The following is a 26,245-nucleotide window of genomic DNA, read 5'->3' as shown; positions in this document are numbered from 1 at the left end:
CTACTTCCCCCATCATTCTTACTCCTACTCATATCACCAATAGTAGAAGCTGGTTCTGGTACCAGTGGAACCGTGTATTCAGCTCTAGCCTGCAATCTGGCCCATGCAGGAGCCTCTGTCGACCTAACTGTTTTCTCCTTACATTTAGCAGGTGTCTCCTCAATTCTTGGTATTATTACTTTTATTACTATAGTCTTTAATACAAAACCAGCAGTCATATCCCAATACCAAACACCATTATTTGTTTAATCTTCCCCAACTATAGCCATATTACTATAATTACCAATCTCAGTCCAAGCAGCCAGAATTGCCATGCTGTTAAGAGATAGAAATCTAAACACTACTTTCTTTGACCCTGCAGGAGGAGACCGAATCCTATACCAACACCTCTTTTGATACTTTGCTCTCCCTGAAGTCTGTATTCATGGCCTAACAGGGTTTGTTATAAACTCACATATCATTACATACTATTTAGGACAAAAATTGCCTTTCAGCTATCTGGGAATAGTATGAGTCATGTCCACTGGTTTTTTAGGAGTTCTCTTGTGGGCCCATCATATGTTTACCATAGGGATAGCTGTGGACTCAGGAGCATACTTTGCATCAGCTACCGTAATTACTTCTATCCCTACAGGAGTAAAAGTATCTAGCTGATTAGCAACTCTTTATTTAATTTTTCTTTTTCTTTGCTTTTTTTTTTTTTTTTTTTTTTCTGACTGAGTTGGGTCTTGGTTGCTGCGCATGGGCTTTCTCTGGTTGCGGTGAGCGGCAGCTACTCTTCGTTGCGGTGTGCGGCCCTTTCATTGCAGTGGCTTCTCTTGTTGCAGAGCACGGCCTCTAGGCGCGTGGGCTTCAGTAGTTGTGGCTTGCGGGCTCTAGAGGGCAGGCTCAGTAGTTGTGGCACACGGGCTTTTTGCTCCGCGGCATGTGGAATCTTCCCAGACAAGGGCTCGAACCCGTGTCCCCTGCATTGGCAGGCGAATTCTTAACCACTGCGTCACCAGGGAAGTCCCTGGTTAGCAACTGTTCACGGAGGTAATACTATATGACCTCCCACTATATTATGAGTTTTAGGCTTTAGTTTTTCTTTTTACAGTAGGTGGTTTGACAGGAATCATCTTAGCCAACTCATCCCCAGACATTGTCCTCCAGGATACATACTAGGTAGTAGCACACTTCCATGACCTAATGTCCATGGGAGCAGTCTTCACTATTATAGGAGGCTTCCTACACTGATTCCCACTCTTCTCAGGTTATACAGTTAACTCAGCATGAGCAAAAATTCACTTCACAAGTATATTTGTAGTAGTAAATATGACTTCCTGCAGCACTTTCGTGGCCTCTCAGGGATGTCACTACGTTAGTCTGAGTACCCTGAGGCACACACAACATGAAATATTTTGTCTTTAGGCTCATTCATCTCAGTAGCAGCAGTAATGCTAATAATCTTCATACTTTGAAAAGCATTTGTGTCTAAACAAGAAGTCTTAGCAGTGGAAATTGCTACTCCTAACCTAGAATGGTTACACGGATGTCCTCCACCATATCCTATGTTTCAAGATCCTACCTATGTAAATGTAAAATAAGGAAGGACTCAAGTCCTTTTCAACCAGTTTCAAGCCAACACCATAACAATTATGTCTTCCTCAATAAATGAGATAAAAGTAAAAAGTGATGTAGCTTTGTCAAAGTTAAATGATAGGCTAAAATCCTGTATATCACTAAGGCATATCAATTTCATCTAGGCTCTCAAGATACAACATCACCGATTATGGAAGAACTTTTACATTTTCTTCATCACACATTAATAGTGATTTTTAAAATAAGTTCTCTAGTCCTCTATATCATTTCACTAATATTGACATCTAAACTCATATGCATACAATAGATGCACAGGTAGAGAAAATGTGAACAATTTACTAGCTATTATTGTAATCTTAATTGCCCTATCATCATTGTGAATCCTTTACATGATACATGAAATCAATAACTCTTCCCAAACCATAAAAAACTATGGGTCAGTAATGATACTGAAGCTACAAATACACAGATTACGAAGATTTAAATGTTGACTCCTCTGTAATCCCCACATCCGAGCTAAAACCAGGAGAATAATGACTAATAGAAGTCAACAACCGAGTAGTTAGGGATAGTCATTGAATATTAGTTTCATCTGAAGTTGTTGTACACTCCGGAGTTGTTCCTTCTCAGGCCTAAAAGGAGCTGCTATCCCAGGACGCCTAACTTAAAGAATCCTAATATCAACAGGACCAGGCCTATGTTGTGGACAAGAGAGCTCGTTTTCCTGAGTTCAAAGACAGGACAGAGGGATATGGCTGAGGTATGGGGTGAATCTGGAGCCCATGGGGATGCACTCTCCAAGCTCCAGTATAGGAATGGGGCCTCTAGGGTCCCAGGCCACCCACCACGCCCTCTCGAGCAGGATCTGGGCAACATTCCCTGTCAGTGATGAGGCAGCCCTAGCACTTGTCACGCCCCGATGTCGTGTCCTATGTGGGCCCCATGCTCTTGGGACCACACCCCACACTCTGCAGGTCCATGCTACAGGGTCCTTCATGCCTCAGGAGTAGAGACCACACAGCAAGCAGTTCCCTCCGCAACCAGCAGGAGGAGGGGAGGAGAGCAGGGGCACCAGGGGACTCTCACTCAGACAACAACACCCCAGCGGTGCCAGCGGGGACAGTGATGATGCAGATGAGGCACAGACCAAGAGATGGGACCAGAGGACCCAAAAGGCAGCTGGTCAGGTCCTGGCTCACCTGCACCCCGGACACCTTTGTCCCGCATACACCCCCTTCCTCATACACCCTCTCCTTAAATGCAGATTCTTCAGATGCGAACAGGCAGAGCTTCAGACTGAAAGTCAGCTCTTCCAAAATGACCCGTCAGCAAACACTGCAGGATTCCACTCCAGTGGGTGCCCTGGAGTCGACAACTCAGGGACTGAAGTGGATATCGGTGCCAGGGGCAGTGGGAGGGAATGGGGAATGAGACTTTCATGGTTGTGGAATTTTGGTTTTGCAAGATGAAAAGTTCTAGGGATGGTGGTGATGGCTCCACGAGAAAGTGAATATATCTGATGCCTCAGAAACGTGCACTTAAAATGGTGATGATGGTAAAGGGTATGTGACGTGTGTTTTATTTCACTTAAAATAAATTCTTAAAATAATGTCTTGTTAATTGAGATTCCATTTCGACTCCCCTTCATCACAACTGTCGGAGGCCCAGACACAGTCCCCTACCTTAGGGGCCATCACGGTACCCTCACAGAGCACGTGGGAGACCATTCTTAGGGGGGGCTAGTCTGTGCTCACCTGACCTCTGTCCAGGGGGACCCAGGCAGTGGTGACCCCCATAGATTAGACATATGATATGCTATCGTATTAATATGATACCACCAAGTGTTGTCACTCACCGGAACACAGAGCAGCAACCCACTCAAACATGCCTGACCTCATATGATTGTGACAAGATGAAGAGAAGAAAAGGAACCACAGGTTAATCCGGACAACACCCTTAATGCAGAGGTTGGAAATCTCAAAGGGGACAGGACACACTGCAGGCAAAGAGCGCATATGCGGTCTCCCCATCCATGTGATCCTGACCCATGCAGGTATGGTGAGACCCACACAGTCCCCGCACCCTATACCTGGGGCCACACATCCACACTCACCAGGGTGACCCACCTCCCCAGACCCCTCCACCTGGGTCACATGTCCACAGTCCCAGGGTGACCTCACCTCCCCAGACCCTGCACCTGGGGTCACACGTCCCCTTGGTCAGGACACCATGGCTCTGCAGGGGGCTCCCCCAATGTGGAAACAAGCTGGGTCCCTGGGACCTCCTGGGATGGGAAAAAGTGTCAGGTGGGTCTCCTTTCCCCACACTTGTCCCAGAGGAGTCCTCCTCTGCTCACTTTGGTTCTGTGTGACTTTAACTGTTTTTAAAGCTTTCCTACTAGAGTTGAACACACGACCCTGGTGCTGGCATGCTCAGTCCTTTCTCGTCTCACTTACATGTTGAGAAAACTCACAGGACAGCAGGGCTGAAAGCCGACGGGCAGCTCTGGACTCTGCTGAGTAGGGACGGTAGACTGGAGGGAGAGCTCAGCAGCAGCCTCAGCTGTCACCCATCGGCCTTTTGCCCGATCTGCGTGCCCTGCAATCAATTCAGCAGCTAAACCTGCTTCCCTATGCACCATGCACGTGCTGGTAAATTGGAATTATTGCCAGGTAGTCCTCCTGAGGATTCTCCATGAGCCCCAGGGAAGGTGAACCTTGCAGGGATTAAGACTAAGGCCGCGACCATAGCACTGACCCTTGGGAGGACCAGGTCACCACACTCAGAAGAGAGGCTGTTACGTAGACAAGCCCACCTCAGCTCCAGACCCCAGACATCTAAGCACTGACATTCAGATGCAGGCACGGAGCTTCCCAGTACTGAGGCCAGGCCGGGTCTCTACCCAGGTCCCCATAGTCCTAGCGTACACAGAACACGGTCAGGTCTAAATCTTCTTATTATAGACAACACATGGTCAGCTCTAAACATAATCAGTAGACAGGACATGCAGAGGTCTAAATCTACCATGTAGACACAACTTGATCATGTTTAAACTAGCTTAGGGCTGATCTCATAGGAGGTACAGATCACACACATGGGTCTCTCATCTTTGGACACCCACATCAGGAAACTGAACACAATCTTTGTCATTAAACATTTCAACAGGCAAAACAGAAATGTTCCCAATTTCTCTGGCCACCTGATGGTCAGGATCCACGGGCGAGCCACGAACTTCTTAGAGTGCAGCCCAGTCTGCTGCCAGGACAGACAAGAAGTGGCCTGATTCCAGCCTCCCAGGCTTCCAGAAGGAGGCGGCCACACTGGAAGCCCAGGCAGGAGAGTCCTGCATGGTCCGGGCCGGGAGATCCGGTCTGTCCATTCGGCCGGCCGATTCCGGGCGGGGCGCTCAGGGCCGCTGAGAGCCCTGCACTCAGGTCCTGCTTCCCTGCAGCGTGTGCGTGTGCGTGTGCGTGTGCGTGTGTGTGTGTGTGTGTGTGTGTGTGTGTAGAGGGGGCGGTGGCTGACGGCTCCCATGGTTCCCGTCCCGGGCACCGCGCTGTCTTCGAGGGGAGGCACGGGGAGAGGTAGGGGCACAGAAGCCGTTGGAGAGGAGAACCCACCGCGGAACTCCTTGCACACTGGCTCGCCCCACCCGGAGACCCGCCTGCCCATCGTGGGCCGCATGTCGCCCCCCAGTCCCCCACCCCCGAGGGCAGGGTGCCTGCTCTTTCAACAGCACAGGGTCTCTCATGAAGGAGACCCAGTGGGGACTGTCACCCCCCGACTCCTGATGCTGTGTTTGGGGAGAATGAACCCCCTTGACTGGGCGATGGGACCCTGTGAGGAAAGAGGTGGCGGCCCCATCCAAGTCGGAGCCTGGCTGAGATATGAGAAAACGGGAGCCAAGGGCAGGGCCTGGAGGCCAGGCCAACAGGAGGGGCACCCCCAGCCTTGGCCGGGCTCTCCAACGGTGACATTGTTGCTTTAAGGGACCTGGGACAGGTGACTGAATGTAATGGGAGTCTAAACTGGACCCTGAATGGGGCTTAAAGAGGGTGTGAAGGATGTTACTGAGACAGTGACAGTCATTGGAAGACAAACTCTGTGTCAGGATATCCTGCTCCATCCATTTAAATCCCTGAGATCTGTGACCTTTACGGGGCTACGCAGGATTGTTAGAGCAGCTGCGTGCGGATATATCTGGGGCACAATTCAGTCTGCAGCCAACTTGCAAGTGGTTCCAGCAAACACACAGGTGTGCGCACAGGCAGGCACAGCACACACACAAACATATGCACGTGCACAGCACAAATATATTCACACACTAGCATGTGAACACACATGCACCCATATGCCCATGCACACACTAATGTGTGCAAGTGCACATACCTATGCACATGCACAGCATATGTATGCAAACAGGCACATGCACACGCATAGCACACACACAGGGAATAAAGGGAATCCGTAAAGCATTAATTCCTGAACACAAGTGAAGCTGACATGTAGTTTTTCCCTTTTCTTAGCCTTGATGTTTTCCACAACAAAAAGTTTAAGAAAAAAGTTAATGGCAAGTGACTTTTGATTCATAGGACTTTCTGATGTTATGCCACAAATATTATGACAGGAGAAATGAATGTAGATATTACATGTGTCCACTAATGGATGAATGGAGAAGAAAAACACGGTCCATCAATACAAGGGAATGCTATTCAGCCTAAAAAGGAAGTCAATTCTGACACAGGATGCAGCAGGGATGAACCTTGAGGGCATTATGCTCAGTGATGTAAGCTAGACACAAAAAAACAAACAGTGCTTGATCCACTCATACAAGGCCCCTAGAGCAGTCGGAAATATAGAGACATAAAGTAGGATGTTGAGTGCCAGAGGCTGAGGGAGGGACAATGGGGAGTGAGTGTTTAATGGGGACTGTTTCAATTTTGCAAGATGAAAAAGTTCTGGAGGATGATGGTGGTCAGGTTTGCACAACAGTGTGAATTACTTCCTGACTCTGAAATGTGCACTTAAAAATGGTTAAGATAGTACATTTTATGTTATGTGTACCAGACCACAATTTTTAAAACTTTTTAAAAAACAACAGGAAATAGTCCATGAATACCGCAAGATGCACAACTTCACAAACAACAGAGGGATTAAAGCCATAAGAAAAATACTGTGCATACACCTACCAGAATGGCAGACATGAAAGACATCGTATCAAATATCAGCAGGATGTGGAGCAATGGAAAGCCTGGTACGCAACGGGGGGATGCAACCACTTCTGAAGCAATCGGGCCTCAGATAGCGAAGTCCGTGCACAGAGACCCACAGTGCTCCTCCCAGTTGAACACAAACCCACCAGCCCTGCACCAGGACACACGGACATGGACTTGCAGCCACAGGAGCCAAACCTGAAAGAACCTGAAGGCCATCACAGACGGATGCAGAAATGAACCATGCACGCTCCTATGAAGGAATATTCCACAGCAATGGAGTACATTTTGTTTAAAGGTAGTAAAACTATAAAAATTATTTTTTAAAAAAAACTATATTTACAAGATGAAAGAATCTATAATTCTGGCACCTAGGGATTGTCGAATGCTCCTAAAAATAGATTGCTGTGGAAATGTTTATTATAGGGAAATTGACATATTCTCTAGGAGGGACGGGCTGAATGGGCCTGCTACATTTTCTACACTGAAGACATATACAGGTTTTGATGCTACTTCCGTTAAATCAAGTGGGGCTTCATTGGATTTCTGCTACTGCGGAGATAATCAAATTCTGGGTAGGGGTCAGGAGAAAATTAGTCATAGGTGTTCTTGTGTAATAATTACTGTTGAAAGTGTAAATGATCCATTTACCAGTAAGACTGAGAATAGAATAACTGCTACATTACTTCATATGAGATGATTGTCTGTGCTATTGTTCCTAGAGCTCCAGTGAGTGAGTATTTTGAAGGTGAAGTTCATCCAGATCTGAGGATGGAATAAATGGCTAGGTGTGACACGGCTAATAGAAATAATATGCCTACATTTATACTAATTAGTGGATAAGATATGGGAGGAGGAATTCATGTTGTGAGAGCCAGGGTTAAGGCTAGCATTGGGGCAATAATATATAAATTGATGATGTTGATGGACATAGTGGTTCTTTAATAAGTAATTTGAACGCCTCAGCAATGGGTTGTAATCATCCATGGGGGCTGATGATTTTTGGCCCTTTCTGGATTTGTATATAGCCTAGGATTTTCCATTTAGTTAATATGAGGAATGCTATGGTGAATTAAATTGGGTAATTTGTGAAAGAATGTTGATTATAAACATATTCTTAGGAAGAGGACTTGAACCAGTGCAGAAAAAGTTTCAGTTTTACATAATTACCGGGCTCTGCCACCGTAACGAACCCTGTTCTACAGTAGGGAATGTATAAATTAATTGAATGTAGATTATATCATCATTTAGTTTGAAGACACTTTGTAAAGTAAGCCGTATTGCTCTTGTCCTTTCATACTGGAAGAAAACTGCAATAGACAGAAACCAACCAGGATGACTCCCGTCTGAACTCAGATCACGTGAGACTTTAATCGTTGAACAAACAGACAATTAATAGCAGTTATACCGTTGAAATGTCGTGATCCAGCGTCAAGGTCATAAACCATATTGCCCATATGAACTCCAGAATACAATTACACTGTTATCCCTAGTAAAACTTGTTCCACTGACCAGTGTTTTAGAAGAACAGGTGATAAAGCATTTTGACTAGCTGGCCTAAATTTTAATCACTCAGAAGTGGTTTTATTCTCCAAAAAATAAATGGCGCACGGGCTCAAGACACACCGGCTTCAGTAGTTGTGGCGTGCACACTCAGTAGTTGTGGCCCACTGGCTTAGTTGTTCCGTGGCACGTGAGATCTTCCCGGACCGGGGATCGAACCGGGTCCCCTGCATTGGCAGGCGAATTCTTAATCACTGCATCACCAGGGAAGTCCCAGATTCGCAGTCTCCCTTTTAATATACCTTAAGCCCAAAGAATCCATGGAAAATTGTTACAGAAAATAAGACAATAAAATATTGTAAGGACTATAACAGAAGCACATAGTACACAGTTCATATAGACACATCCCAAGCAGTTACAAAGTATATTAAAAGGGAGGCTGCAATTTTAAAAGAATAAGAAAAATTATACCCACAAACTCCCAATCTTTCCTGAAACGTTGCAATCTGAAACCCTATTGTAGGAAGCAGAAGATTCCAGGAGACATTCTACAAATGAAGGACTCCAAACCCTGTGGTTGGATAAGGAATTCTGGAAGGAAGGTATCCTCACCCAAGGAGAGCAGGTTCCTATACTTCTCTAACATCACATCCCTGTACAATTCCCATTGATCTTGGTCCAGGCATTCTCACTCCTCTTGACAGAAATCTATGGCCACATCCTGGAATGTCAGCAGTCCCTGAAATTAAACGTACACATGCCATGTGGCCACGGGAAGAGTTCATAATATGACCCAAGAAGAAAACAGCAAGTTAAGAGAAGGTTTTAATTTAGAAGAGTGTCTTCAATTATCCACTAATATATATATATATATATATATATATTTTTTTTTTTTTTTTTACAAAGTAACTTTCTCTACCTTATTTCTAACTACAAGAAAAGAGTATGGCATGTGATCCACAAAACCAGTATAGAGACTATACTTGTCTGGAAAAGAAATGATAAAATGATGGTTTCAACACAGGCATATGCATTTTTGAGTGTTTTATTTATGTCAAACTGGATAAAATGTGTGTATTTCTCATAGAGAAAAGACCTGTCGAGGTAGAAATGTACCTTTCAACTATTCATGGGTGCACAAGAACACTGGGGAGATTGTAAAAGTGCAGATTGTGATTCAGTAGGTCCGGTGGGTCTGAGTTCTATTTTTTTAACAAGCTCATTTTTAACTAGTGATGCCACAGTCTCTGATTCATTAACCACAACTGTGAATATCAGAGACATAATTAGAAAGGTAAAAATTCATATTTAATTTTGAACTTAAAGTGTTTTATGGATTTTACACCTTTAATAGAATAGTGAGCACAGCAGCAACAATCATTTGTGAATATTTACTATAGACTGTGTATCTTTCTAATTTTTTTGTGTAGGATTCCAGGAAAAAGGCCTGGGCTGCGGCCACAGTGGGCGTGGCCCCCAGGCCGGGCCGCCCCTCCAGGACCCCCGACGGGGCCCTGCGCTCCTGGCGGCTCCCTCCCCCGCCGCCCCGCTCCCTCCCGGAAGGCCTCGGGGCAGAGCGGTCCCACCCACTGCGCGCTGAACAGAGCCCGCGTTTCCTCAGAGCTGGAACTCCCGGCTCGGGCGGGGCGGCGTCTCTTCCCTCCGCCTTCACGGAACTGCCCCGGAGCCCGAGGGGAGGGCGACCTCACTGAGGCTGCCGGCTCTGGAGGTGCCCCGGCGGCCGAAGCCATGACAGTCGCGGGGACGGCGGGCCGGGTAAGTGGGCGCCGACCCTCCGCCTGGTCTGGTGCCCGGGCGGCAGCACAAGACCAGCTTCTGAGGGGCAGGGGTTCGCTGCCACCCGCCGCTGCTGTGCAGAAAGAGCGGCCTCCAGCGTCTGGTCCCCGGGAACTTCGGTCCCTCCTCTCGCCCCTGCCCTCGGCCTGGCTCGCGAGGCCTGGTGGGCGTGGGGAGGGGGTCGGCCTGAGCGTCCTGAGGGGAAACGGGGCAAGGGAGGCGCAGGGTCAGCGCCCCTCCTCCCGACTGCGGGGAAAGCGGCTGAAAACTCCTCCCGAGGCGCGCAGGCCCCTTATTCAGCCGAGTCCCTCTGCGCTCCTTCCTCCCTGAGCTAAAGTACCGGGGGGAGGGGACAGGGCAGGGGACTGGCGCAGGTAATGGGGAACATCAAAAGGTGATTGTTAACTAAGGAAAACCAGCTCTCCCAAGGTGAGGAATGCGGCGCTTTTCTTTGCCTGGGCTCACTGAAATCCTTCCTTTGATATGCACCTCAGCTCTCTGGGGCCTGCAGTCTGTATTTGCATATCCTGAGTGCCTCAGGGCCCGCCGGCTCACATTGGAGGGCTGCAAGTGCTGAAGACTGTGGCATCCTTTGTTTACTGATAGGGCAAGAAATATTCCATTTCTCACAGGCTTGAGGGGCAGACAGTGGAAAAAAGTCAGAGAATCTCACTCGGCCTGTACTTTGGTTTACATATAGATCATATTTATACTTAACTGTGCTAATAGAGGTTCTCAAGTCCAATCAACTTGTACTACTGCCCTCTATGTATCAATTTCATCAATATCATAAGATAAATGCCTATAGAATTGACTTAATCCATTTAAATAGGATAATGATTTTTAAAGGAAACATAATAGAAATATCACAACAAAACCTTTACCACTAAAGGCTGGGTCTGGAACCACCTAAATAAATGTTCCATTGTTAAAATATTGAAAGATGTAGTCAATAGAAATATCAACAAAAATGACAAATAATAAGGGTAGCAGAATGTTGAAATGTTCTATCTTTATCATTAAAGTGGCAGAAAATCATTTATTAGTAGGCACTGGGGGCAGAAGATGCCTGATTTTATATCTGTGTCATATTTGTGCAGTTGTTTCAACAAGTAACTTAAAGACAAAATGGAAAAACAAGGAGGTTTGTGCCTGAGATCATGTTGATGTGAAACCAGGGATGGCCACCTTGTGCCAGGTGAGTTAAGTTTACCTGGCAGGTAGACCGCAGAGCTCCTGGGAAGCAAGGGTTGGAATTTTTCTGCTGGGTGCCCCTTAGGTTCTGTGACTTGACTGACTGTGAGTCATGTTTCGGGAAAGACCTGATCACAGGGAAAGGGTGGGGATAGAGTGATTTGGGGAGCAGCTAACAACATTCATCACAGCTCACGGCCTGAATGAAGTTTAAAGAAACAGGAAAACAAATGCTTCTTATGGAATCAGAGAATGTGAGGGCTGGACAATCCCAGAAAATGAGGAACACCCATCCCATTTTCCAGATGACAAAACAGAGGTCCAGCAAGGTGAAATCCCTCACCCAAGTTGCACCCGTCTCTCCTCCCCACTACGTGGTTCATGAAAGCAGGACTCTTCCTGTCTTGATCACTGCTGAACCCCAAAAAGGGCCAGGCATCTAGCAGCTGCTCCAAAAATTTGGGTTGACTGTAGGAACAATGCTATTTCTTTCTTTCTCCCTCTTATTCAGGATTGTGCCAAGAACTCCCCAGGTTGCAATGTAATTCGATAAATGTAAATATTAATTGAGTTTTGTTGTGATGAGGACTTAGGCTTTGAAGGTAACAGACTTGGTTCAGATCTTGGTTCTGCCACTCCATAGCTGTTTGGCTTTGGGAAAATTACTAAACCTCTCTGAGATTATTTCCTCCTTTGTAAAGTGGGGATAAATCTATCGGAGCCAGCAGAGCACCTGCATGAGAGATGTGCACTAAATATTGGTCTTTCTCACTCTCCTACGCCATCTCTCTGTTCTTCCCAGAGAAGCTGTACAGAAGGATATAGTACTTTTTTAAAAAATAGTTAACTAATTAATTAATTAATTTGTTTTTGGCTGCGTTGGGTCTTCGTTGCTATGCGCAGGCTTTCTCTAGTTGCGGCAAGCGGGGGCTACTCTTTGTTGCGGTGCGCGGGCTTCTCATTGCGGTGGCTTCTCTTGCTAGCCTTAACCCCAATGCTAGCCTTAACCCTGGCTCTCACAACATGAATTCCTCTTCCCGTATCTTATCCACTAATTAATATAAATGTAGGCATATTATTTCTATTAGCCATATCACACCTAGCCATTTATTCCATCCTCAGATCTGGATGAACTTCACCTTCAAAATACTCACTCACTGGAGCTCTAGGAACAATAGCACAGACAATCATCTCATATGAAGTAATGTAGCAGTTATTCTATTCTCAGTCTTACTGGTAAATGGATCATTTACACTTTCAACAGTAATTATTACACAAGAACACCTATGACTAATTTTCTCCCGACCCCTACCCAGAATTTGATTATCTCCGCAGTAGCAGAAATCCAATGAAGCCCCACTTGATTTAACGGAAGTAGCATCAAAACCTGTATATGTCTTCAATGTAGAAAATGTAGCAGGCCCATTCAGCCCGTCCCTCCTAGAGAATATGTCAATTTCCCTATAATAAACATTTCCACAGCAATCTATTTTTAGGAGCATTCGACAATCCCTAGGTGCCAGAATTATATACAGCCCAAGTCATCATTAAAACACACCTAACAATCTCCTTTCTATGAATTTGAGCCTCCTACCTACAATTTTGATATGATCAACGCATACATCTCTTATAAAAAGTTTTTTTACGACTAACATTAACCCTATGTATATGAGAGTTTTCACTACTTGTCATCATACCAGGCAACCCACCACAAATTTAAGAAATATGTCTGACAAAAGAGTTACTTTGATAGAGTAAACCATAGAGGTTTCAATGCTCTTATTCCTGGAATTGAATTCTTCCTAATAATTTTACATTCTCCATGCTACCTACCACATTACACCACATGCTATATAGTAAAGTTCTCTAAGTAAGCTTCAGGCCCATACCCCCAAAATATTTTTGTATATCCTTCCTGTGCTAATAAACTCTCATTGTTTTTACCATCATTCTACTGACCGTTTTCTCAGGAAATATAATTGTATAACAAGCTCACACTGGTTAATGGTATCCCCATTCTAATAAAAAAACATGAACCCATAAGCAACAGAAGCATCCAACAAATATTTCCTAAAACAGTCCACCACGTCAATACTACTTATAATGGCTATTATCATTAATCTAATATACTCTGGTCAAAGAGCACAATGAATAACAAGAATCTTTAATCCAGCAGCATCCACCCTCATGACAATCGCCCTTGTCACAAAAGTAGGACTTTCCCCATTTCACTTCTGAGTGCCTGAAGTCACACAAGGCATCCCATGAACAGCAGACCTGATGCTATCAACATGACAAAATTGCACCCCTATCAGTTTTATACCACATGTCACCATCCATCAACCTAAATATACTATTAATCATAGTGATATTATAAATCATAGCTGGAGGCGGAGGCAGACTTCGCCATACTCACCTGGAAAATATTACACCCTCCTCATCAATTGCCCATATAGGATGAATAACAGCTATTATAATGTATATTCAGATTATAACAATCCTAAACATACTAATTTATATCATAACAACACTCTCTTCTTCTTATTTATGCCCAGATCATGTACTACAAGAGTATCATTATCACACACATGAGATAAAACACCTCCCATCACAATCATTTTCCTCACCATTATAGTATCATTAGGACATCGCCCATCACTATCAGGGTTTCTACCCAAATGAATAATTATCCAAGAGATAACAAAAACGACAACATCATTCTACCAACACTAATAGCCATCATAGCAGTCCTCAGCATATATTTCTACTTGCAGCTAACATACTCCACATCACTAACTATATTCCCTTCATTAAACAACACCAACACAAAACAATTTGAACATACAAAGAAATAACCTTCCTATCATTACCAATCATAATACCCACACGATTACTACACACAACACCCATTCTATCGGTGCTGGACTAGGAGTTTAGGTTAGTTCAGACCAAGAGCTTTCAAAACCCTAAACAAGTGAAATTTACTTAATTCCTAAAAATAAGGATTGCAAGACTTTATTCTACATCAATTGAATGTAAAGCAAACACTGTATTGAAGCCAAATCTTTACGAGATTGATGAGTTTTCACCCCAGGAAACTTTAGTTAACAGGCAAATCCTCTAGTCAGCTGGCTTCAGTCTACTTCTCCTTCATTTGAGAAAGAAATAAAGAAAAAAAAAAAAAAAGGCAGGAACATCACTGGCAGAATTGAAGCTGCTTCTCTGAAGTTACAATTCAATTTGTTGATTCACCACAGGGTTTGCCAGAAAGAGGGCTCAATCTCTGTCTTTAGATTTACAGTCTAATGCTAACTCAGTCATTTTACCTCTGTTCATACACTGCTGATTATTTTCAACAAATCACAAAGATATCGGCATTTTATATTTACTATTTGGTGCTTGAGCTGGAGTAGCAGGCAGCACCTTAATTATATTAATCCAGGCTGAGCTATGCTGACCTGGACCGCTACTTGGAGATGCCCAAATCTGTAAGGTAGTCATAACAGTCCCTGCACTTGTAATAATTTTCTTTATAGCTGTACCCGTTATGATTGCAGGCTTTGAAAACTGACTTGGGCCACTAATAACTCGGACACCTGAAGTAGCATTTCCCCCAATAAATCATATAAACTTTTGACTACTTCCCCCATCATTCTTACTCCTACTCATATCACCAATAGTAGAAGCTGGTTCTGGTACCAGTGGAACCGTGTATTCAGCTCTAGCCTGCAATCTGGCCCATGCAGGAGCCTCTGTCGACCTAACTGTTTTCTCCTTACATTTAGCAGGTGTCTCCTCAATTCTTGGTATTATTACTTTTATTACTATAGTCTTTAATACAAAACCAGCAGTCATATCCCAATACCAAACACCATTATTTGTTTAATCTTCCCCAACTATAGCCATATTACTATAATTACCAATCTCAGTCCAAGCAGCCAGAATTGCCATGCTGTTAAGAGATAGAAATCTAAACACTACTTTCTTTGACCCTGCAGGAGGAGACCGAATCCTATACCAACACCTCTTTTGATACTTTGCTCTCCCTGAAGTCTGTATTCATGGCCTAACAGGGTTTGTTATAAACTCACATATCATTACATACTATTTAGGACAAAAATTGCCTTTCAGCTATCTGGGAATAGTATGAGTCATGTCCACTGGTTTTTTAGGAGTTCTCTTGTGGGCCCATCATATGTTTACCATAGGGATAGCTGTGGACTCAGGAGCATACTTTGCATCAGCTACCGTAATTACTTCTATCCCTACAGGAGTAAAAGTATCTAGCTGATTAGCAACTCTTTATTTAATTTTTCTTTTTCTTTGCTTTTTTTTTTTTTTTTTTTTTTCTGGCTGAGTTGGGTCTTGGTTGCTGCGCATGGGCTTTCTCTGGTTGCGGTGAGCGGCAGCTACTCTTCGTTGCGGTGTGCGGCCCTTTCATTGCAGTGGCTTCTCTTGTTGCAGAGCACGGCCTCTAGGCGCGTGGGCTTCAGTAGTTGTGGCTTGCGGGCTCTAGAGGGCAGGCTCAGTAGTTGTGGCACACGGGCTTTTTGCTCCGCGGCATGTGGAATCTTCCCAGACAAGGGCTCGAACCCGTGTCCCCTGCATTGGCAGGCGAATTCTTAACCACTGCGTCACCAGGGAAGTCCCTGGTTAGCAACTGTTCACGGAGGTAATACTATATGACCTCCCACTATATTATGAGTTTTAGGCTTTAGTTTTTCTTTTTACAGTAGGTGGTTTGACAGGAATCATCTTAGCCAACTCATCCCCAGACATTGTCCTCCAGGATACATACTAGGTAGTAGCACACTTCCATGACCTAATGTCCATGGGAGCAGTCTTCACTATTATAGGAGGCTTCCTACACTGATTCCCACTCTTCTCAGGTTATACAGTTAACTCAGCATGAGCAAAAATTCACTTCACAAGTATATTTGTAGTAGTAAATATGACTTCCTGCAGCACTTTCGTGGCCTCTCAGGGATGTCACTACGTTAGTCTGAGTACCCTGAGGCACACACAACATGAAATATTTTGTCTTTAGGCTCATTCATCTCAGTAGCAGCAGTAATGCTAATAATCTTCATACTTTGAAAAGCATTTGTGTCTAAACAAGAAGTCTTAGCAGTGGAAATTGCTACTCCTAACCTAGAATGGTTACACGGATGTCCTCCACCATATCCTATGTTTCAAGATCCTACCTATGTAAATGTAAAATAAGGAAGGACTCAAGTCCTTTTCAACCAGTTTCAAGCCAACACCATAACAATTATGTCTTCCTCAATAAATGAGATAAAAGTAAAAAGTGATGTAGCTTTGTCAAAGTTAAATGATAGGCTAAAATCCTGTATATCACTAAGGCATATCAATTTCATCTAGGCTCTCAAGATACAACATCACCGATTATGGAAGAACTTTTACATTTTCTTCATCACACATTAATAGTGATTTTTAAAATAAGTTCTCTAGTCCTCTATATCATTTCACTAATATTGACATCTAAACTCATATGCATACAATAGATGCACAGGTAGAGAAAATGTGAACAATTTACTAGCTATTATTGTAATCTTAATTGCCCTATCATCATTGTGAATCCTTTACATGATACATGAAATCAATAACTCTTCCCAAACCATAAAAAACTATGGGTCAGTAATGATACTGAAGCTACAAATACACAGATTACGAAGATTTAAATGTTGACTCCTCTGTAATCCCCACATCCGAGCTAAAACCAGGAGAATAATGACTAATAGAAGTCAACAACCGAGTAGTTAGGGATAGTCATTGAATATTAGTTTCATCTGAAGTTGTTGTACACTCCGGAGTTGTTCCTTCTCAGGCCTAAAAGGAGCTGCTATCCCAGGACGCCTAACTTAAAGAATCCTAATATCAACAGGACCAGGCCTATGTTGTGGACAAGAGAGCTCGTTTTCCTGAGTTCAAAGACAGGACAGAGGGATATGGCTGAGGTATGGGGTGAATCTGGAGCCCATGGGGATGCACTCTCCAAGCTCCAGTATAGGAATGGGGCCTCTAGGGTCCCAGGCCACCCACCACGCCCTCTCGAGCAGGATCTGGGCAACATTCCCTGTCAGTGATGAGGCAGCCCTAGCACTTGTCACGCCCCGATGTCGTGTCCTATGTGGGCCCCATGCTCTTGGGACCACACCCCACACTCTGCAGGTCCATGCTACAGGGTCCTTCATGCCTCAGGAGTAGAGACCACACAGCAAGCAGTTCCCTCCGCAACCAGCAGGAGGAGGGGAGGAGAGCAGGGGCACCAGGGGACTCTCACTCAGACAACAACACCCCAGCGGTGCCAGCGGGGACAGTGATGATGCAGATGAGGCACAGACCAAGAGATGGGACCAGAGGACCCAAAAGGCAGCTGGTCAGGTCCTGGCTCACCTGCACCCCGGACACCTTTGTCCCGCATACACCCCCTTCCTCATACACCCTCTCCTTAAATGCAGATTCTTCAGATGCGAACAGGCAGAGCTTCAGACTGAAAGTCAGCTCTTCCAAAATGACCCGTCAGCAAACACTGCAGGATTCCACTCCAGTGGGTGCCCTGGAGTCGACAACTCAGGGACTGAAGTGGATATCGGTGCCAGGGGCAGTGGGAGGGAATGGGGAATGAGACTTTCATGGTTGTGGAATTTTGGTTTTGCAAGATGAAAAGTTCTAGGGATGGTGGTGATGGCTCCACGAGAAAGTGAATATATCTGATGCCTCAGAAACGTGCACTTAAAATGGTGATGATGGTAAAGGGTATGTGACGTGTGTTTTATTTCACTTAAAATAAATTCTTAAAATAATGTCTTGTTAATTGAGATTCCATTTCGACTCCCCTTCATCACAACTGTCGGAGGCCCAGACACAGTCCCCTACCTTAGGGGCCATCACGGTACCCTCACAGAGCACGTGGGAGACCATTCTTAGGGGGGGCTAGTCTGTGCTCACCTGACCTCTGTCCAGGGGGACCCAGGCAGTGGTGACCCCCATAGATTAGACATATGATATGCTATCGTATTAATATGATACCACCAAGTGTTGTCACTCACCGGAACACAGAGCAGCAACCCACTCAAACATGCCTGACCTCATATGATTGTGACAAGATGAAGAGAAGAAAAGGAACCACAGGTTAATCCGGACAACACCCTTAATGCAGAGGTTGGAAATCTCAAAGGGGACAGGACACACTGCAGGCAAAGAGCGCATATGCGGTCTCCCCATCCATGTGATCCTGACCCATGCAGGTATGGTGAGACCCACACAGTCCCCGCACCCTATACCTGGGGCCACACATCCACACTCACCAGGGTGACCCACCTCCCCAGACCCCTCCACCTGGGTCACATGTCCACAGTCCCAGGGTGACCTCACCTCCCCAGACCCTGCACCTGGGGTCACACGTCCCCTTGGTCAGGACACCATGGCTCTGCAGGGGGCTCCCCCAATGTGGAAACAAGCTGGGTCCCTGGGACCTCCTGGGATGGGAAAAAGTGTCAGGTGGGTCTCCTTTCCCCACACTTGTCCCAGAGGAGTCCTCCTCTGCTCACTTTGGTTCTGTGTGACTTTAACTGTTTTTAAAGCTTTCCTACTAGAGTTGAACACACGACCCTGGTGCTGGCATGCTCAGTCCTTTCTCGTCTCACTTACATGTTGAGAAAACTCACAGGACAGCAGGGCTGAAAGCCGACGGGCAGCTCTGGACTCTGCTGAGTAGGGACGGTAGACTGGAGGGAGAGCTCAGCAGCAGCCTCAGCTGTCACCCATCGGCCTTTTGCCCGATCTGCGTGCCCTGCAATCAATTCAGCAGCTAAACCTGCTTCCCTATGCACCATGCACGTGCTGGTAAATTGGAATTATTGCCAGGTAGTCCTCCTGAGGATTCTCCATGAGCCCCAGGGAAGGTGAACCTTGCAGGGATTAAGACTAAGGCCGCGACCATAGCACTGACCCTTGGGAGGACCAGGTCACCACACTCAGAAGAGAGGCTGTTACGTAGACAAGCCCACCTCAGCTCCAGACCCCAGACATCTAAGCACTGACATTCAGATGCAGGCACGGAGCTTCCCAGTACTGAGGCCAGGCCGGGTCTCTACCCAGGTCCCCATAGTCCTAGCGTACACAGAACACGGTCAGGTCTAAATCTTCTTATTATAGACAACACATGGTCAGCTCTAAACATAATCAGTAGACAGGACATGCAGAGGTCTAAATCTACCATGTAGACACAACTTGATCATGTTTAAACTAGCTTAGGGCTGATCTCATAGGAGGTACAGATCACACACATGGGTCTCTCATCTTTGGACACCCACATCAGGAAACTGAACACAATCTTTGTCATTAAACATTTCAACAGGCAAAACAGAAATGTTCCCAATTTCTCTGGCCACCTGATGGTCAGGATCCACGGGCGAGCCACGAACTTCTTAGAGTGCAGCCCAGTCTGCTGCCAGGACAGACAAGAAGTGGCCTGATTCCAGCCTCCCAGGCTTCCAGAAGGAGGCGGCCACACTGGAAGCCCAGGCAGGAGAGTCCTGCATGGTCCGGGCCGGGAGATCCGGTCTGTCCATTCGGCCGGCCGATTCCGGGCGGGGCGCTCAGGGCCGCTGAGAGCCCTGCACTCAGGTCCTGCTTCCCTGCAGCGTGTGCGTGTGCGTGTGCGTGTGCGTGTGTGTGTGTGTGTGTGTGTGTGTGTGTGTAGAGGGGGCGGTGGCTGACGGCTCCCATGGTTCCCGTCCCGGGCACCGCGCTGTCTTCGAGGGGAGGCACGGGGAGAGGTAGGGGCACAGAAGCCGTTGGAGAGGAGAACCCACCGCGGAACTCCTTGCACACTGGCTCGCCCCACCCGGAGACCCGCCTGCCCATCGTGGGCCGCATGTCGCCCCCCAGTCCCCCACCCCCGAGGGCAGGGTGCCTGCTCTTTCAACAGCACAGGGTCTCTCATGAAGGAGACCCAGTGGGGACTGTCACCCCCCGACTCCTGATGCTGTGTTTGGGGAGAATGAACCCCCTTGACTGGGCGATGGGACCCTGTGAGGAAAGAGGTGGCGGCCCCATCCAAGTCGGAGCCTGGCTGAGATATGAGAAAACGGGAGCCAAGGGCAGGGCCTGGAGGCCAGGCCAACAGGAGGGGCACCCCCAGCCTTGGCCGGGCTCTCCAACGGTGACATTGTTGCTTTAAGGGACCTGGGACAGGTGACTGAATGTAATGGGAGTCTAAACTGGACCCTGAATGGGGCTTAAAGAGGGTGTGAAGGATGTTACTGAGACAGTGACAGTCATTGGAAGACAAACTCTGTGTCAGGATATCCTGCTCCATCCATTTAAATCCCTGAGATCTGTGACCTTTACGGGGCTACGCAGGATTGTTAGAGCAGCTGCGTGCGGATATATCTGGGGCACAATTCAGTCTGCAGCCAACTTGCAAGTGGTTCCAGCAAACACACAGGTGTGCGCACAGGCAGGCACAGCACACACACAAACATATGCACGTGCACAGCACAAATATATTCACACACTAGCATGTGAACACACATGCACCCATATGCCCATGCACACACTAATGTGTGCAAGTGCACATACCTATGCACATGCACAGCATATGTATGCAAACAGGCACATGCACACGCATAGCACACACACAGGGAATAAAGGGAATCCGTAAAGCATTAATTCCTGAACACAAGTGAAGCTGACATGTAGTTTTTCCCTTTTCTTAGCCTTGATGTTTTCCACAACAAAAAGTTTAAGAAAAAAGTTAATGGCAAGTGACTTTTGATTCATAGGACTTTCTGATGTTATGCCACAAATATTATGACAGGAGAAATGAATGTAGATATTACATGTGTCCACTAATGGATGAATGGAGAAGAAAAACACGGTCCATCAATACAAGGGAATGCTATTCAGCCTAAAAAGGAAGTCAATTCTGACACAGGATGCAGCAGGGATGAACCTTGAGGGCATTATGCTCAGTGATGTAAGCTAGACACAAAAAAACAAACAGTGCTTGATCCACTCATACAAGGCCCCTAGAGCAGTCGGAAATATAGAGACATAAAGTAGGATGTTGAGTGCCAGAGGCTGAGGGAGGGACAATGGGGAGTGAGTGTTTAATGGGGACTGTTTCAATTTTGCAAGATGAAAAAGTTCTGGAGGATGATGGTGGTCAGGTTTGCACAACAGTGTGAATTACTTCCTGACTCTGAAATGTGCACTTAAAAATGGTTAAGATAGTACATTTTATGTTATGTGTACCAGACCACAATTTTTAAAACTTTTTAAAAAACAACAGGAAATAGTCCATGAATACCGCAAGATGCACAACTTCACAAACAACAGAGGGATTAAAGCCATAAGAAAAATACTGTGCATACACCTACCAGAATGGCAGACATGAAAGACATCGTATCAAATATCAGCAGGATGTGGAGCAATGGAAAGCCTGGTACGCAACGGGGGGATGCAACCACTTCTGAAGCAATCGGGCCTCAGATAGCGAAGTCCGTGCACAGAGACCCACAGTGCTCCTCCCAGTTGAACACAAACCCACCAGCCCTGCACCAGGACACACGGACATGGACTTGCAGCCACAGGAGCCAAACCTGAAAGAACCTGAAGGCCATCACAGACGGATGCAGAAATGAACCATGCACGCTCCTATGAAGGAATATTCCACAGCAATGGAGTACATTTTGTTTAAAGGTAGTAAAACTATAAAAATTATTTTTTAAAAAAAACTATATTTACAAGATGAAAGAATCTATAATTCTGGCACCTAGGGATTGTCGAATGCTCCTAAAAATAGATTGCTGTGGAAATGTTTATTATAGGGAAATTGACATATTCTCTAGGAGGGACGGGCTGAATGGGCCTGCTACATTTTCTACACTGAAGACATATACAGGTTTTGATGCTACTTCCGTTAAATCAAGTGGGGCTTCATTGGATTTCTGCTACTGCGGAGATAATCAAATTCTGGGTAGGGGTCAGGAGAAAATTAGTCATAGGTGTTCTTGTGTAATAATTACTGTTGAAAGTGTAAATGATCCATTTACCAGTAAGACTGAGAATAGAATAACTGCTACATTACTTCATATGAGATGATTGTCTGTGCTATTGTTCCTAGAGCTCCAGTGAGTGAGTATTTTGAAGGTGAAGTTCATCCAGATCTGAGGATGGAATAAATGGCTAGGTGTGACACGGCTAATAGAAATAATATGCCTACATTTATACTAATTAGTGGATAAGATATGGGAGGAGGAATTCATGTTGTGAGAGCCAGGGTTAAGGCTAGCATTGGGGCAATAATATATAAATTGATGATGTTGATGGACATAGTGGTTCTTTAATAAGTAATTCGAACGCCTCAGCAATGGGTTGTAATCATCCATGGGGGCTGATGATTTTTGGCCCTTTCTGGATTTGTATATAGCCTAGGATTTTCCATTTAGTTAATATGAGGAATGCTATGGTGAATTAAATTGGGTAATTTGTGAAAGAATGTTGATTATAAACATATTCTTAGGAAGAGGACTTGAACCAGTGCAGAAAAAGTTTCAGTTTTACATAATTACCGGGCTCTGCCACCGTAACGAACCCTGTTCTACAGTAGGGAATGTATAAATTAATTGAATGTAGATTATATCATCATTTAGTTTGAAGACACTTTGTAAAGTAAGCCGTATTGCTCTTGTCCTTTCATACTGGAAGAAAACTGCAATAGACAGAAACCAACCAGGATGACTCCCGTCTGAACTCAGATCACGTGAGACTTTAATCGTTGAACAAACAGACAATTAATAGCAGTTATACCGTTGAAATGTCGTGATCCAGCGTCAAGGTCATAAACCATATTGCCCATATGAACTCCAGAATACAATTACACTGTTATCCCTAGTAAAACTTGTTCCACTGACCAGTGTTTTAGAAGAACAGGTGATAAAGCATTTTGACTAGCTGGCCTAAATTTTAATCACTCAGAAGTGGTTTTATTCTCCAAAAAATAAATGGCGCACGGGCTCAAGACACACCGGCTTCAGTAGTTGTGGCGTGCACACTCAGTAGTTGTGGCCCACTGGCTTAGTTGTTCCGTGGCACGTGAGATCTTCCCGGACCGGGGATCGAACCGGGTCCCCTGCATTGGCAGGCGAATTCTTAATCACTGCATCACCAGGGAAGTCCCAGATTCGCAGTCTCCCTTTTAATATACCTTAAGCCCAAAGAATCCATGGAAAATTGTTACAGAAAATAAGACAATAAAATATTGTAAGGACTATAACAGAAGCACATAGTACACAGTTCATATAGACACATCCCAAGCAGTTACAAAGTATATTAAAAGGGAGGCTGCAATTTTAAAAGAATAAGAAAAATTATACCCACAAACTCCCAATCTTTCCTGAAACGTTGCAATCTGAAACCCTATTGTAGGAAGCAGAAGATTCCAGGAGACATTCTACAAATGAAGGACTCCAAACCCTGTGGTTGGATAAGGAATTCTGGAAGGAAGGTATCCTCACCCAAGGAGAGCAGGTTCCTATACTTCTCTAACATCACATCCCTGTACAATTCCCATTGATCTTGGTCCAGGCATTCTCACTCCTCTTGACAGAAATCTATGGCCACATCCTGGAATGTCAGCAGTCCCTGAAATTAAACGTACACATGCCATGTGGCCACGGGAAGAGTTCATAATATGACCCAAGAAGAAAACAGCAAGTTAAGAGAAGGTTTTAATTTAGAAGAGTGTCTTCAATTATCCACTAATATATATATATATATATATATATATATATTTTTTTTTTTTTTACAAAGTAACTTTCTCTACCTTATTTCTAACTACAAGAAAAGAGTATGGCATGTGATCCACAAAACCAGTATAGAGACTATACTTGTCTGGAAAAGAAATGATAAAATGATGGTTTCAACACAGGCATATGCATTTTTGAGTGTTTTATTTATGTCAAACTGGATAAAATGTGTGTATTTCTCATAGAGAAAAGACCTGTCGAGGTAGAAATGTACCTTTCAACTATTCATGGGTGCACAAGAACACTGGGGAGATTGTAAAAGTGCAGATTGTGATTCAGTAGGTCCGGTGGGCCTGAGTTCTATTTTTTTAACAAGCTCATTTTTAACTAGTGATGCCACAGTCTCTGATTCATTAACCACAACTGTGAATATCAGAGACATAATTAGAAAGGTAAAAATTCATATTTAATTTTGAACTTAAAGTGTTTTATGGATTTTACACCTTTAATAGAATAGTGAGCACAGCAGCAACAATCATTTGTGAATATTTACTATAGACTGTGTATCTTTCTAATTTTTTTGTGTAGGATTCCAGGAAAAAGGCCTGGGCTGCGGCCACAGTGGGCGTGGCCCCCAGGCCGGGCCGCCCCTCCAGGACCCCCGACGGGGCCCTGCGCTCCTGGCGGCTCCCTCCCCCGCCGCCCCGCTCCCTCCCGGAAGGCCTCGGGGCAGAGCGGTCCCACCCACTGCGCGCTGAACAGAGCCCGCGTTTCCTCAGAGCTGGAACTCCCGGCTCGGGCGGGGCGGCGTCTCTTCCCTCCGCCTTCACGGAACTGCCCCGGAGCCCGAGGGGAGGGCGACCTCACTGAGGCTGCCGGCTCTGGAGGTGCCCCGGCGGCCGAAGCCATGACAGTCGCGGGGACGGCGGGCCGGGTAAGTGGGCGCCGACCCTCCGCCTGGTCCGGTGCCCGGGCGGCAGCACAAGACCAGCTTCTGAGGGGCAGGGGTTCGCTGCCACCCGCCGCTGCTGTGCAGAAAGAGCGGCCTCCAGCGTCTGGTCCCCGGGAACTTCGGTCCCTCCTCTCGCCCCTGCCCTCGGCCTGGCTCGCGAGGCCTGGTGGGCGTGGGGAGGGGGTCGGCCTGAGCGTCCTGAGGGGAAACGGGGCAAGGGAGGCGCAGGGTCAGCGCCCCTCCTCCCGACTGCGGGGAAAGCGGCTGAAAACTCCTCCCGAGGCGCGCAGGCCCCTTATTCAGCCGAGTCCCTCTGCGCTCCTTCCTCCCTGAGCTAAAGTACCGGGGGGAGGGGACAGGGCAGGGGACTGGCGCAGGTAATGGGGAACATCAAAAGGTGATTGTTAACTAAGGAAAACCAGCTCTCCCAAGGTGAGGAATGCGGCGCTTTTCTTTGCCTGGGCTCACTGAAATCCTTCCTTTGATATGCACCTCAGCTCTCTGGGGCCTGCAGTCTGTATTTGCATATCCTGAGTGCCTCAGGGCCCGCCGGCTCACATTGGAGGGCTGCAAGTGCTGAAGACTGTGGCATCCTTTGTTTACTGATAGGGCAAGAAATATTCCATTTCTCACAGGCTTGAGGGGCAGACAGTGGAAAAAAGTCAGAGAATCTCACTCGGCCTGTACTTTGGTTTACATATAGATCATATTTATACTTAACTGTGCTAATAGAGGTTCTCAAGTCCAATCAACTTGTACTACTGCCCTCTATGTATCAATTTCATCAATATCATAAGATAAATGCCTATAGAATTGACTTAATCCATTTAAATAGGATAATGATTTTTAAAGGAAACATAATAGAAATATCACAACAAAACCTTTACCACTAAAGGCTGGGTCTGGAACCACCTAAATAAATGTTCCATTGTTAAAATATTGAAAGATGTAGTCAATAGAAATATCAACAAAAATGACAAATAATAAGGGTAGCAGAATGTTGAAATGTTCTATCTTTATCATTAAAGTGGCAGAAAATCATTTATTAGTAGGCACTGGGGGCAGAAGATGCCTGATTTTATATCTGTGTCATATTTGTGCAGTTGTTTCAACAAGTAACTTAAAGACAAAATGGAAAAACAAGGAGGTTTGTGCCTGAGATCATGTTGATGTGAAACCAGGGATGGCCACCTTGTGCCAGGTGAGTTAAGTTTACCTGGCAGGTA

Source organism: Balaenoptera ricei, chromosome 9 (genome assembly GCF_028023285.1).
Source record: "Balaenoptera ricei isolate mBalRic1 chromosome 9, mBalRic1.hap2, whole genome shotgun sequence".
Lineage (NCBI taxonomy): Eukaryota > Metazoa > Chordata > Mammalia > Artiodactyla > Balaenopteridae > Balaenoptera > Balaenoptera ricei.
This window is presented reverse-complemented; position numbering follows the sequence as displayed.